The following is an 11474-nucleotide window of genomic DNA, read 5'->3' on the forward strand; positions in this document are numbered from 1 at the left end:
TGTGTTATAAACAAAATACATTTTTGAGAATAGATGTTAATTGTAAGAATATAGTGCGGAAAATGAGGATCTTTTAAGTTAAGTTTCTCCCTCCTACTTGACAAACATCTGTTAGCGTAGCTCAAGATCATTTGGATCTTTGTCGCAACTTTACTTATAAACTTCAAAACTGCAAATTCTTAGGCTAAACAGCCATTATCACCGTATTTTTCACTTTTAGTATACTTACCAACACACTATTACCACCACAAAGGTTTCATTCCCGAAGTAGGGAAATTATTTTAATCAAAACATTTTTTAATTGCGTTCACAAAGTTTTCTTCCGTTAACTTTTTGCAATAAAACAGCTTGTCAATATTTTAACACATGTTTTTAAATCTACATGTTTTTATTTACTTATTGTTTTTATTTTTACTAACTTAAACATCTAGTGCAACGGTATATTAGTTAGGCTATCGGTAAGCTATTCTGAATTTAATTAGTGATTTAAAATCTTACGCAATCCTCACAGATATTGTTTTTCGCCACAAAAAAGCCGGAAAAGAACACTCAACAAAAAACTCGCTGCTCATTGAAAAACGGTACCGGTTTTTAAAACCCGTGTGGCGGCCATCGTGGTGGCAAGGCCAATGTGTTGTTCAGTGCTTCAAATCAGCTGATCGTCCTATTATCACTCGGCGTGTCTCCTCAAGGTCACCGGGACAGTGTTGCCAACATCACGGAAGCAGCCTTGCCAACCTAACAGCAGACAGTGTTTACTCATCATGTTGGGAAGACTGTGGCAGCTGTTTTGTGAGTGGGTAGACATTCTGCAACGTTTTTTTACAGCATCCTGTTGTCCTGGATTGAACAGTTTTGACACAGAAGATGAAGAAGAGGAGGAAGAAAATCTTTTGGAAAGCCCAGTGGACGCGACGGAGAAGACTGACAAACAAGACTAAATAGTGAAGTGCGCTCAACGTTCGTTAGCTAGTGAAATTTTCAATCCTGTTAATACATTTTAAAACTATTTAAACGTGTTTTGCCGAAATTTAATATGAAATATTGTCCCCATGTTTTGCCGAAAATGAGTTACCAAATTGCTAAGTCATCTAGGAAGGAGGCCTCGATTGTTGGTATGCTAATGATTTATACTTACGTAGTTGCTTAGTCAAGTAGTGGTTTGGCTTAGTTCATTTGTTTACTAAAGTGTATCGTAAAAATAAAACTAAAAGTGTAAAATTTGTTGACACGACTACTGTTACTTCTCAGTTTTGCAAAATCCACGTTTATTTCCCTTTCTATTTGCTCAGAAACCTGTATACTATTTAATGAATATAATTTACTGTAGTGAAAATAAACTTTAAGTGCCCTGTCATAATCTATTTTAACCTAACTTTAGCACGGTATATAATCTGAGAAATATATTCTATATAGGTAAATATAGGCATATAGTCTGAATTTATTTTAGGCCGTTGAGATGTTTCTTTCCCTTGCCCAAAGTAGGCTAAATAATAATTATCGAATTATTTATTGTCATACGGTTATACAAAATTAACTTGAAGAAAAGACCTGTATAGGTAATATAGGTTATACAAATAAAACTAAGAGTTTAACTTGTTGAAAACATTAGAGAATTTCCAGGGTATTCTAAAATCGACCTTTTAGGTATCACCATTATAGGTAAAGAATTACTTTTTTTCGAAGCATAGCATATAGGTTCATATTTTGATTGATTTCATATGTTAACAATCCTTGAATGAGCACACAACTATGCGTTCAATGTACCTATGTACTAAAACTCATCAAAGATCTTGGGTTGACGATTTCGACCAATCATTATGTACTTGCTTCTTTTGACTTATATAAGAAATTAAATAATCTAACAAGCCTTGATAAGAAAATTTTTTAACTAGATTTCCTTGTTCTCATAAAAAACACAAGCATGGTAAAAACGGTTGTTGATAAATTAATAACACGTCATAAAATATATTTTGTGGTTTTTATGCTTCACTTGTAGCCTATACGCTAATGCATTTTTTTGGTAATTTAAATCTTCGATTGAAATGAAATGGCTAAAAAGTCTTTGGTGGTTTATTCATATGTCATAATGCATCACTGAATATTTATTTTATTTTATTTTTTTATTTACAAAATGGCGAAACACCATTTCAAAATGTTACAAATCTGATGACAACAGAAACAATATCCAATTTCACTGTGTAAGTTGTCTTACAAATTTGCATCATAATAATTTAACCACGAAAAATAACCATATGTAACGAAACATTTACCTAATTTCCCTTACCAATGTGACAAGTTTGATTGAATCCTAATATAATTTTAAGTGACATGCAATAAGGTCATTATTTAAATTTTAACAACGATTTAACAGGTTAATGATGATGTAGACTTCAACAAAAGTTAATAACAACCATAATAATATTCATATAATCTCATAAGAAAATAACAATCATTATCGACGAGAACATAATAATAACCTATAAATAACCTGACAACAAAATAATGACAGAACCATAACAATGACCATTAGTTGACAACGAATTACACTTACAACCTAATACCTATTTACTTTGGCTACTTAGTACTTAATACCACAGACAAGGGAAACAAAAGTTTCCCTTGGCTTTTTTATTGGCTCCTTTATTTCCTTAGTCAATTATAATACCTAGCTATTCTGTGTAACTTGTGGCTATGAGGAAAAGGTCAAAGCATGAGACTTTATGAATATATACCTGGTGGCATTTTAACAATATAACTATTAATACTTTACCACAAGACTAAGTTTTGTTTCGACATTTGGAATAGCATTAGGTATATAGGTATTTCTTTTTTATAAAGTTTATTTTTGACGATGGTGAGCTTATTTTATCCACGAGATTTATTGCAGACGTTTTCCATAACGATTAATTGAAATATTGTAAACGCCTTGTTTTTGTGGAACTTGCTTGTGCGTAGATGAAATGCATTACTTATCTAAACTTGTAGTAAACAAAGTAAACGATTACAGTATGCATAGCAAATGCTTAATCTAACGTCATTGCATGTTGTAGGCCTATTCAATCAAAGTAAATGTTGTTGTATCCAAAGTCAATGATTGTTGTTAGCTACTGCGAGAACACGTGAGAAGATGATTGCTGCAGTTTATAATCGGACATAAATGATTCCAACATTAATCACATCCTAATCGCTTGGTAATTCTCTGGGGGTTTCCAGCAGTCACTTTGAAGGCCTTTGACATGTATTTTTATATAATGATTACGTCCTCATCTCTCACACTGCTGGTTATGGTTAAAGCAAGAATATTCCTTGTACTAATAACATACCTCGTCACAGGACATTATTGGGGATTAACTAAACGTTATGTTTTTATACAACGTCAAAATATTCATGTCTGGCATTGCTATTTGCTACGTACTGTAGTGTATAACATATCCCACACAGCAAATATGCTGTCTAAATTGGTTGCTTGATTTTGAAACATAAACTCAACTAAAATGCAAGGTGATGAATTGAGTAAGATCATAGTGTCAGCCATGCTGCGGTTACCATAGGTTCTGGCGCACAACGCCATGAGCGGCATGTAGTTACGGCGTACGCGCTACGTAACTACACGGCGCGGCGCTCCCAGCGGTATGCGCCAGAACATATGGTAACCATGGTAACCGCAGCACGGCTGACAGTGTATTATTTAATTCTTTTTGTCCATGGTACGATGCACCGGCTAGCCTTGTTAATGTGCTAAAGATCAGCTGTTTCTTCAGCCAGAACCATTTGTGAAAAACCAACCTTGTGAGAAACCTAACTGGGCCCAATTCGATTCATAAAACAGCTACTGCCTTTATTCAGAATTGAACCAGCGACCGTTTTATAACCAGGAAAGCACTACAGTGTATGCAAATGCACTCTCCTAATCAGGTATATGTGGACATTCAAAGATTGATCTAATAGGGAACATATTTTTTGTCATTGAGTAAACATATTGTATCAAATATTGAGAATAAACCCCTTTTGTTGAGGTATCTTGCAAAAATCGTTCGTATATGGGATATAAATATAACATAGTATGAGCGTATGTCTGCGACTTCAATGACACGAGATGATTATTCTAATTACCCAGAACTAATTTGGTCAGACATAAAGCAGGAAGCTCCTAGAAATACTATTTGAAGCCCAAAATACGTGTCAATGCTGTTGATACAATAATGTTTGTTTTGAATGTCTAAAAATAAGCCGTAGAGCGAACGATTGTGCTTCACTAGCTTTGCCTGACATGGTTAGCTCGACCCTACAACTACTAATTGACATAGTCAATGCAACAACCCATACAGGGTGCTAAACATTTGGAGTAGAGAGATCATCTCTGCTTTGGACGATGTGAAATTTTTTTCTGCAAACAATTTATTAGACTGTTTACATTTGGCTAATCTCCAAGAGCCACAGATATATTTGAAATTCCTATATTTTGTAACTATTAGCCCTACTACTTTCAAAACAGCACTAGTGTTGGTATATAACTGTTGTTAATAAACATAGTTATACAAATGTTGCTAATTAAATCTACTACAAATTGGTTTCATATAAAATAGTTGAACTAAGTAATCAACAAACTACAAAAACGGCAATAATAGAACTGCTGCTAACGCCTGGCGCACTACAACACAGGTTGAGAAGCTTATCTTCGTTGAGGATAGTCTACCACGTACTGCAGGCGCTAGGCTTGCAATGTATATTTTGATCTGCGATGTGTGCTGCTTTTCAACCTTTACCACCAATGCGTGCTAAACTAGGGTTTAGATCTGCTAAGTTGTTATCCTTTATACTACGTTCCTCGGAGTTAAATCAAAATACATACATTGTAAAGTTCCACTGTTGATAATTTGTTATCTTTGTAGCTATTTGTAACCTGTTAGCAATCATATTAAAATAACATATGTTTCCAGATTTTTTAGTGTTACTATAGTTATTTGTGCAACTAGTGAGAAAAGTGAGCAATTGACTCACTCGAGAGAAATCCTTACTCACGAGCCGTAGGCGAGTGAGGAATGGTTTCTCGAGTGAGGCAATTGTACTTTGAACTCGAGTTGCACATTATACTTTTCCTACAGTTACCATAAAAAAATAAATTTGTGAAGAAACATAACCTATTTTTACACAGAAGTGAACTTTTAATATAACATTTAATGTGAAGTGACAAATACAACAGTACAACAGCTGACCAGCTGATTTACAGCCAGTGCTGCCAACGTATTTAGCGCGCATACGACGTTGCCTGCATGTTACGCGCTCACTATTTCGCGCCTTCACGTTGCAAATCTGGAGTGAGACAAAGTAATTAGAGTGAGACAATGTTGACATTGTCTCACTGATGAGCGAATTGGCCACTTTGCTTTCTCAAATGAGTGAGAGAACATCTACATTGTTAGGTAACTGTAGGAAATAGTAGTTTACGCAACGATTGCGTTAAGTGAGTCTTTACGACACGAGTAGAAAATTTAAGGCACGAGCCTTGGCGAGTGCCTTAAAAACTTCTACGAGTGTCGTAAAGACTATTAACGCGAGTTGCGTACACTACTTTACCTACGACCGTTTTTTAATTACTATCAATCTGGATTTAATTACTAACAATCACTACTGATAACTTTTTAGAGAGGTTATGATTTCGTGTATTGTCATTGCCACTGAAAGTGATGCAACGACTTGTTGTATTATCAGCTGATTTCCTGTAATTACGTGTTTGTTAAACTTAAATATTACATTGCTAGCAGCATTCTTACCATAAATAATATTGTATCAGGTACAATTCGGCAAATATTTCATTTATTTTTGGACTTCCACCAACTTAATTAAGCATACGCGAGTATCAACATGAACAAGTCGGATCAACAATTAAATTGGTCAACTGATCAGCTGATCAGCTGATTAGTTGACGTTCGAAGCTTTAAAATTTTAATTCTTTTCTCTCAATACTTGAACCTCATTGGTCCGTTACCTGTGTGGATATGAGAAAACTATGAGGATATGACATGAAACTATGCGGATATGAAAGTAAACAGCTGTAAAGTGAAACTTTTCAATTCTAAGAACTGGACTGAAATGGCTACTTTAAAAAACGGTCGTAGGTAAAATTCATTTTCGACATACTGTAGCAAAAAAATCCGTTTTCAATGCATATGCGTTGCGGTTCTAAATTAGCATTTTACTCTAGGAAGTAAAAATCTATTGTCAACTCAGTTGAAAATTTCGATTGTAAACAAGTGCATGTATATATCGAAAGTATATATCGATTGTTTAATCGATTGTGGTTAGTTGTTGCATTATTGTGATCAGTTCGACATACCGATAATATAATTTACACTACACAATCTTAGACGAAACGATTGAATCACTTACTAAACAGCTGCTTGTTTTCACTAGCAAATTAAATTGAAAACAAACTAAAAGTAGTGTTGAGACGTTTTCTTTAAATAAAAACTATTTCAGTTTTGTTCAAATAATAGTTTGTTTAAACAATGGTGCAAAACTAGGAAAAATATAGCAGTGTCTTTTCAACCCTCGCTCATTTTCTGACCTCGGCTTCGCCTCGATGTAAAACTTGAGCTCGGGCCAAAAGTCCCTAGTGATTAAATATACTATTGTACGAACTTTTACTACTACTGACAAACTAATTAATTACAAAAAGTAATTAATTTAAATTTTACCTTACACTAATTTAATAAAATGACAAACGTGTGTGAACCTTGGACAATACAAGGCAATCACGTTCATTTAGCCTATGTTTCCGGAGCTCTGAGAAGCGTAGTATTAAATACGATGAGACATTTAGAGGGTGATTCAGCTCTGGGGGATTCAGCTCTGGGTGATTCAGCTTTGGGGGATTCAGCTTTGGGGGATGCAGCTTTGGGGGATGCAGCTTTGGGGGATGCAGCTTTGGGGGATGCAGCTTTGGGGGATGCAGCTTTGGGGGATTAAAACTACAAATAGTTATCTAACATAAAAACCTCGCAACAACGTATTGCTGGGTATGGTGTTATGGTTCTTACATTTGACTTACCTGTTATTTTATTTTCAGCACATGGAATCTCCGTCGTAGAGCGGCCTCCGAGTCTTCGCTCTCTGTCCAACTCTGTCCTGGTCACTTGATGACTACACTTTCTTTCACTTTTGTACTTATTTATTTGTGAAATGTTTTGTTACGATGTCTTAAATACATTGTTTTGTTTTGTAACTGTTGAATTTGATTCCTCATTCAAATTTGTTGGTTATTTAACAACAAGCCAATATAGTGAATACATCGCGGTTTCAGTTAATCACAAATTACATTTTTAGTGTTATTGATGTTTAAGTGAAATGATTTGTCCTTCATTAATAAAAAAGTTCAAGAATTTTCAAATACTCAGTACTTGCTCCAATAATTCCAAGTTATAATTTGGATGTTTAATTAAATTGACTGTATCTGCTAGAGAATACTATATAATAATATGCACATCGTGTTGATAGAATTTTTTTTGGTGCGCTACGAACTGTACGTGTAGAATGTTAAAACAATAAGTGTTAAAAGTGAATTTTTTTTACTTGACCATGGGTTGGAAATTGCATTTAGTTTGAAGTCTCACCCCAAGACTTTTACAAGGTATAATCTCAATTTGTTGTTAACTTTTAAATCTTAAGTCATTATTTGAAATGAAAGGTAATATTAATTTTTATAAAAAAAAACTATAGCATTTAGTAAATGTAGTGCTTTACAAAATGTATCCCGTGTAAAAACTAAAATAAGTTGAATGGTAAATCAAGTGCAGAAAAATGTTTATCGACTTCGTGTTTCCATTGTAAATTTTGATAAATCGCCCAAACATCTCATCGGAGACTCAAATTGACAAGGATTGGCTGTCAAAAGTACATTAGACGTTGTCATTCCCGCTTCTTCAATCAAAATGTCGAGAAAAAGAGGAGAAATGTATTCTGTACTGGTATCAGGATGGTTATAAAATACTGTTCAAGAGTTACGATTCTTAAATTAAATCAGTTTGGGATGTATGGAGAGACACTTCAAGTGATATTTTTTTATGCAACTTTCAGTTGACGGTATTGTATGTATATTCCTCAAAAATTTTTTTTTAATTAATTTATTATAATCTTACATGTGTAAAGAGAATGACCGGTTCTCGTAATAAAGTCTAAAAACATTTGAAAAATATTAAAACTGGTAGTTAAATGTCCATTAAGTTGAGTTACACCGACGAACGCATACAGTAGGTCTAGGTATATATTTATTCTATTTAATACTTAACTGACGTACTGGGGAGTTAGAAATAAAAACGTACATTTAAAAAAATATGTTTAATCTAAATCACATGATGTTCTTTAAAAATCATTGACTTTATCTTAATGTTGTTATGATTCCACATAAGTGATCATTTCATAACTATGGTAGGGCCTATAATACAAATCTCAAGAATCAGTAGTCACCTTAATCCATCATGGCTTCTAAAATTAAATAAAAACGTCATTTTGGCAACAAATGCTGGGTTGTTCGAAAATAATACCTGAAACAATAATTTATTGTTATAAATTTAGTTGTTTACTGGAAGACTAAATCTCAAAAAACTTTAGACCTACGCTGGACCAGTCTTTCCCACCAGATACGTCTACGAACTTTAATTTTATAAATATCTAGTCAAATGTTTGTCTTTACGTGTTTTGTCCATGTACGTTTGTATATTTTCCAATTATTTTGCAAAAAACTACGTGTTTTAAATGATAGAAAATTGACACCCTTAAAAAAAATTGGGCTTTGAGAGTCGGAACCGGTAACCTATACAAGATACAATAATCACGCCGGCAGTAAACTGTACTAAAAACCAATATTTGATTTTTAATTCTGAGGGTGTCAGATATAAGGGAAATTTTCATACTTACCATAGCACAAGTATAGTTTTTATATAGTTATCAGTAACCAAAATGGTAGAAGCCGAGAGTGTTTTTAGCTTAAAATATAAATTTTACTTCCCTTTACTGATGGGAACACTAGGTAACAAATGTAATCATTCCAATGATAATTATCTATACACGAATATTGTCTCAATTGCAGGTAAAAATAATGACGATGCTTGATGGCCAGGGTCGATAAATAATGCCCTGACTCTGCTCAATTCTGTGATCGCCACTGCGATTGCCACCAAGTATATTTTATGTATCATACTTATCACTTTTATTTAATGTAATATTATCTAAAACTCTATTTTCTCTTGTTAATGTCACTGAGATAGCTGATAGCTATTCTTCTGTACATATTACAACGAGTATAGTATTATATCTGTTGGGCTTGAGAGTTAAGACTTGCCGTATTCAAATTCAAAGGAAATACTAAACTATTACATCAGCACACTATGTGATGGACTTTTTCACCTTCTTTAATTATTATTCAAAAGCAGGACACAACTTTAACATAAACGTTTTATATCTACGTATATTCATAATCAAAGATTAAACTCACTTAGGCCAAGGGTCTACATCTACCTCCGGAATCTCTCGCAAACGAAGCTTCACACATCCTTGGAGGGACGTCTATCAGTCTAGGCAGAGCCACCATGGGGTCCTGATCTTGAGGGTTCCACTGGGGCGGAGCCCTAGACACCAAGAAGCACGCTGTGACCCCTTGTCCGGCCAAGAGCAGCAGAAGGTAGGCGAGGAACATTGCGTAGTCTGTTGTTGACAGCTGACAGTGCAATGTACAAATCAGCTGTTTTACGTTTGCGGCGGTTGTCATTGTTTTGATTCTGAGGCTAAACTTTGTTACTCCAATGTGTAATCAATACGGATATTAGCATGGATCAAAGATTTAGGTTCTCATTCTTATAAATCAGCTTAGGACGATTTTATTATTAGTTTCGTCTGGAGCACTGTGGAGGTTGTGTTTTGTTTACAATTTATTTCTTGTAATTGCAGTCGTTTAACAAAATACAGGGTGATTCCCCAACCATATGCTACACTATTGAGATTTAGATATATTTTTGTTCGTTTTAGTGGTTTGAATACTAGAAAACAGAGAATTTGTTTTCTGTTTTTAATGTTCCAGCTGAAACAAAAATACAACTTTTGCTTAATACATGCCGACTTTCTATGTTTTAAATGTTAAAGACACCATGCTTTGTAGTCTTCAAACTACTAAAGCGTACATAAGCAGACATAAAGCTCAATGGTGTAGCATATGGTTGGAAAGCTTATAAAATGGCGCAGGTTTTAAAATATTCCAACACTTTCTTGTATACAGGGTGTGAAAAATGCAATAGACCATTTTTTTTTTTAATTTTTATCAAACATCTTAATTTTTATCTTTCAGGCATTACTAAGCATTACTTAAGGATGGTTTGTGTGAAGTTTGGTGCATATCCGTTAAATGGATTCCGCTCCAGAGGGTTTTAGGGGGTCCAATGTCAGGTATTTGAAACTGCAATGTTTACAAATAAATATTATTTAAAAGCATCTGTTTACTTTCTGATTAGCATCTTTTTGTAGTCTTGATTAATCACAACATTCTTTATTAGTCATGATTTGAAATAGTGCCACACCGTTACCATAGAATGCAGCACAGAAAACTATCTTACTTTAGGATAATCTAAGTCAAAATATATTAAACCACAATCGCAGCACACCCGTGCATTCAGCAACGTTTAAATGCTCCACCATTAAATATGCCGATCCATCAAATGGGCTCCACTCCAAAGGGTTTTGGCACAGTGTTAGTCAGCGAATTTCAAATGAATATTTCAATGTTTTTCACATGATCAAAGATCGAATATAAAATATCGATTATCATTATTTTATATTTCAACAATTGTTGACAAAACGTGTTGGTCTATCATTAGTGACATATTTTCATGTACTATAAACCCCTGCTAACGAGCTCAACGCATGCCTAAAAGCATATTACTTATGGTACTACGTTAAACAAACATGGGTGTACATTTACTGAAAGAAGCAATTGCAGAAACATTTTCTAAACAGCCATTGGGCATATTTAATGGCAAAATAGACCAAACACAAAAGAGATTTCGTTTTTTTCAAACTTCTGTAGTTAACTGCAACCCAATATTCAATCTGTTGTATAAAATGCATTCCCAGACTTATCAACCAATTTCAAAGATCCAGTGTAGCTCTGTGAAGGTGCAATTTTGGCCCCTAAAATGATAATATCGTCTATAGTTGTGTGCTCAAGAGCCTTATCCTTTTTTCCAGATAGAAGACTTACAGGTTTAATTGGGTTCCGAACCACTGGGTAGTATACAATGAAAGCTCCAGTGAAATATAGTATTTGTACCGAGACTTATTGGGCAGAATACTGCATTCTATCACTATACAATAAGCAACCTTATCAAAACAAACAGCAAGTCTGGCTACCGTAGAGGCATGAAAGTGTCACACTTTCTATCTCGTTCGGATACTGAAAATTCACAAAGAAAACTGAAAAATTG

The 11474-nt window shown here is 34.2% G+C and overlaps 1 long non-coding RNA gene across 1 annotated transcript; it reads left to right on the forward strand.

Moving 5' to 3' along the window:
- Window positions 1-659: 659 nt before the first annotated feature.
- LOC128990988 (uncharacterized) lies at window positions 660-7228 on the forward strand. The gene is made up of 2 exons (XR_008490582.1): window positions 660-1115; window positions 7073-7228. It is a non-coding gene; the product is annotated as an uncharacterized LOC128990988 (long non-coding RNA).
- The last annotated feature ends 4246 nt before the right edge of the window (window positions 7229-11474 follow it).

Source organism: Macrosteles quadrilineatus, unplaced genomic scaffold (assembly GCF_028750875.1).
Source record: "Macrosteles quadrilineatus isolate MER2022 unplaced genomic scaffold, UCM_ALF_1.0 Scaffold_3__2_contigs__length_128488019, whole genome shotgun sequence".
NCBI classification, from domain to species: Eukaryota; Metazoa; Arthropoda; class Insecta; order Hemiptera; family Cicadellidae; genus Macrosteles; species Macrosteles quadrilineatus.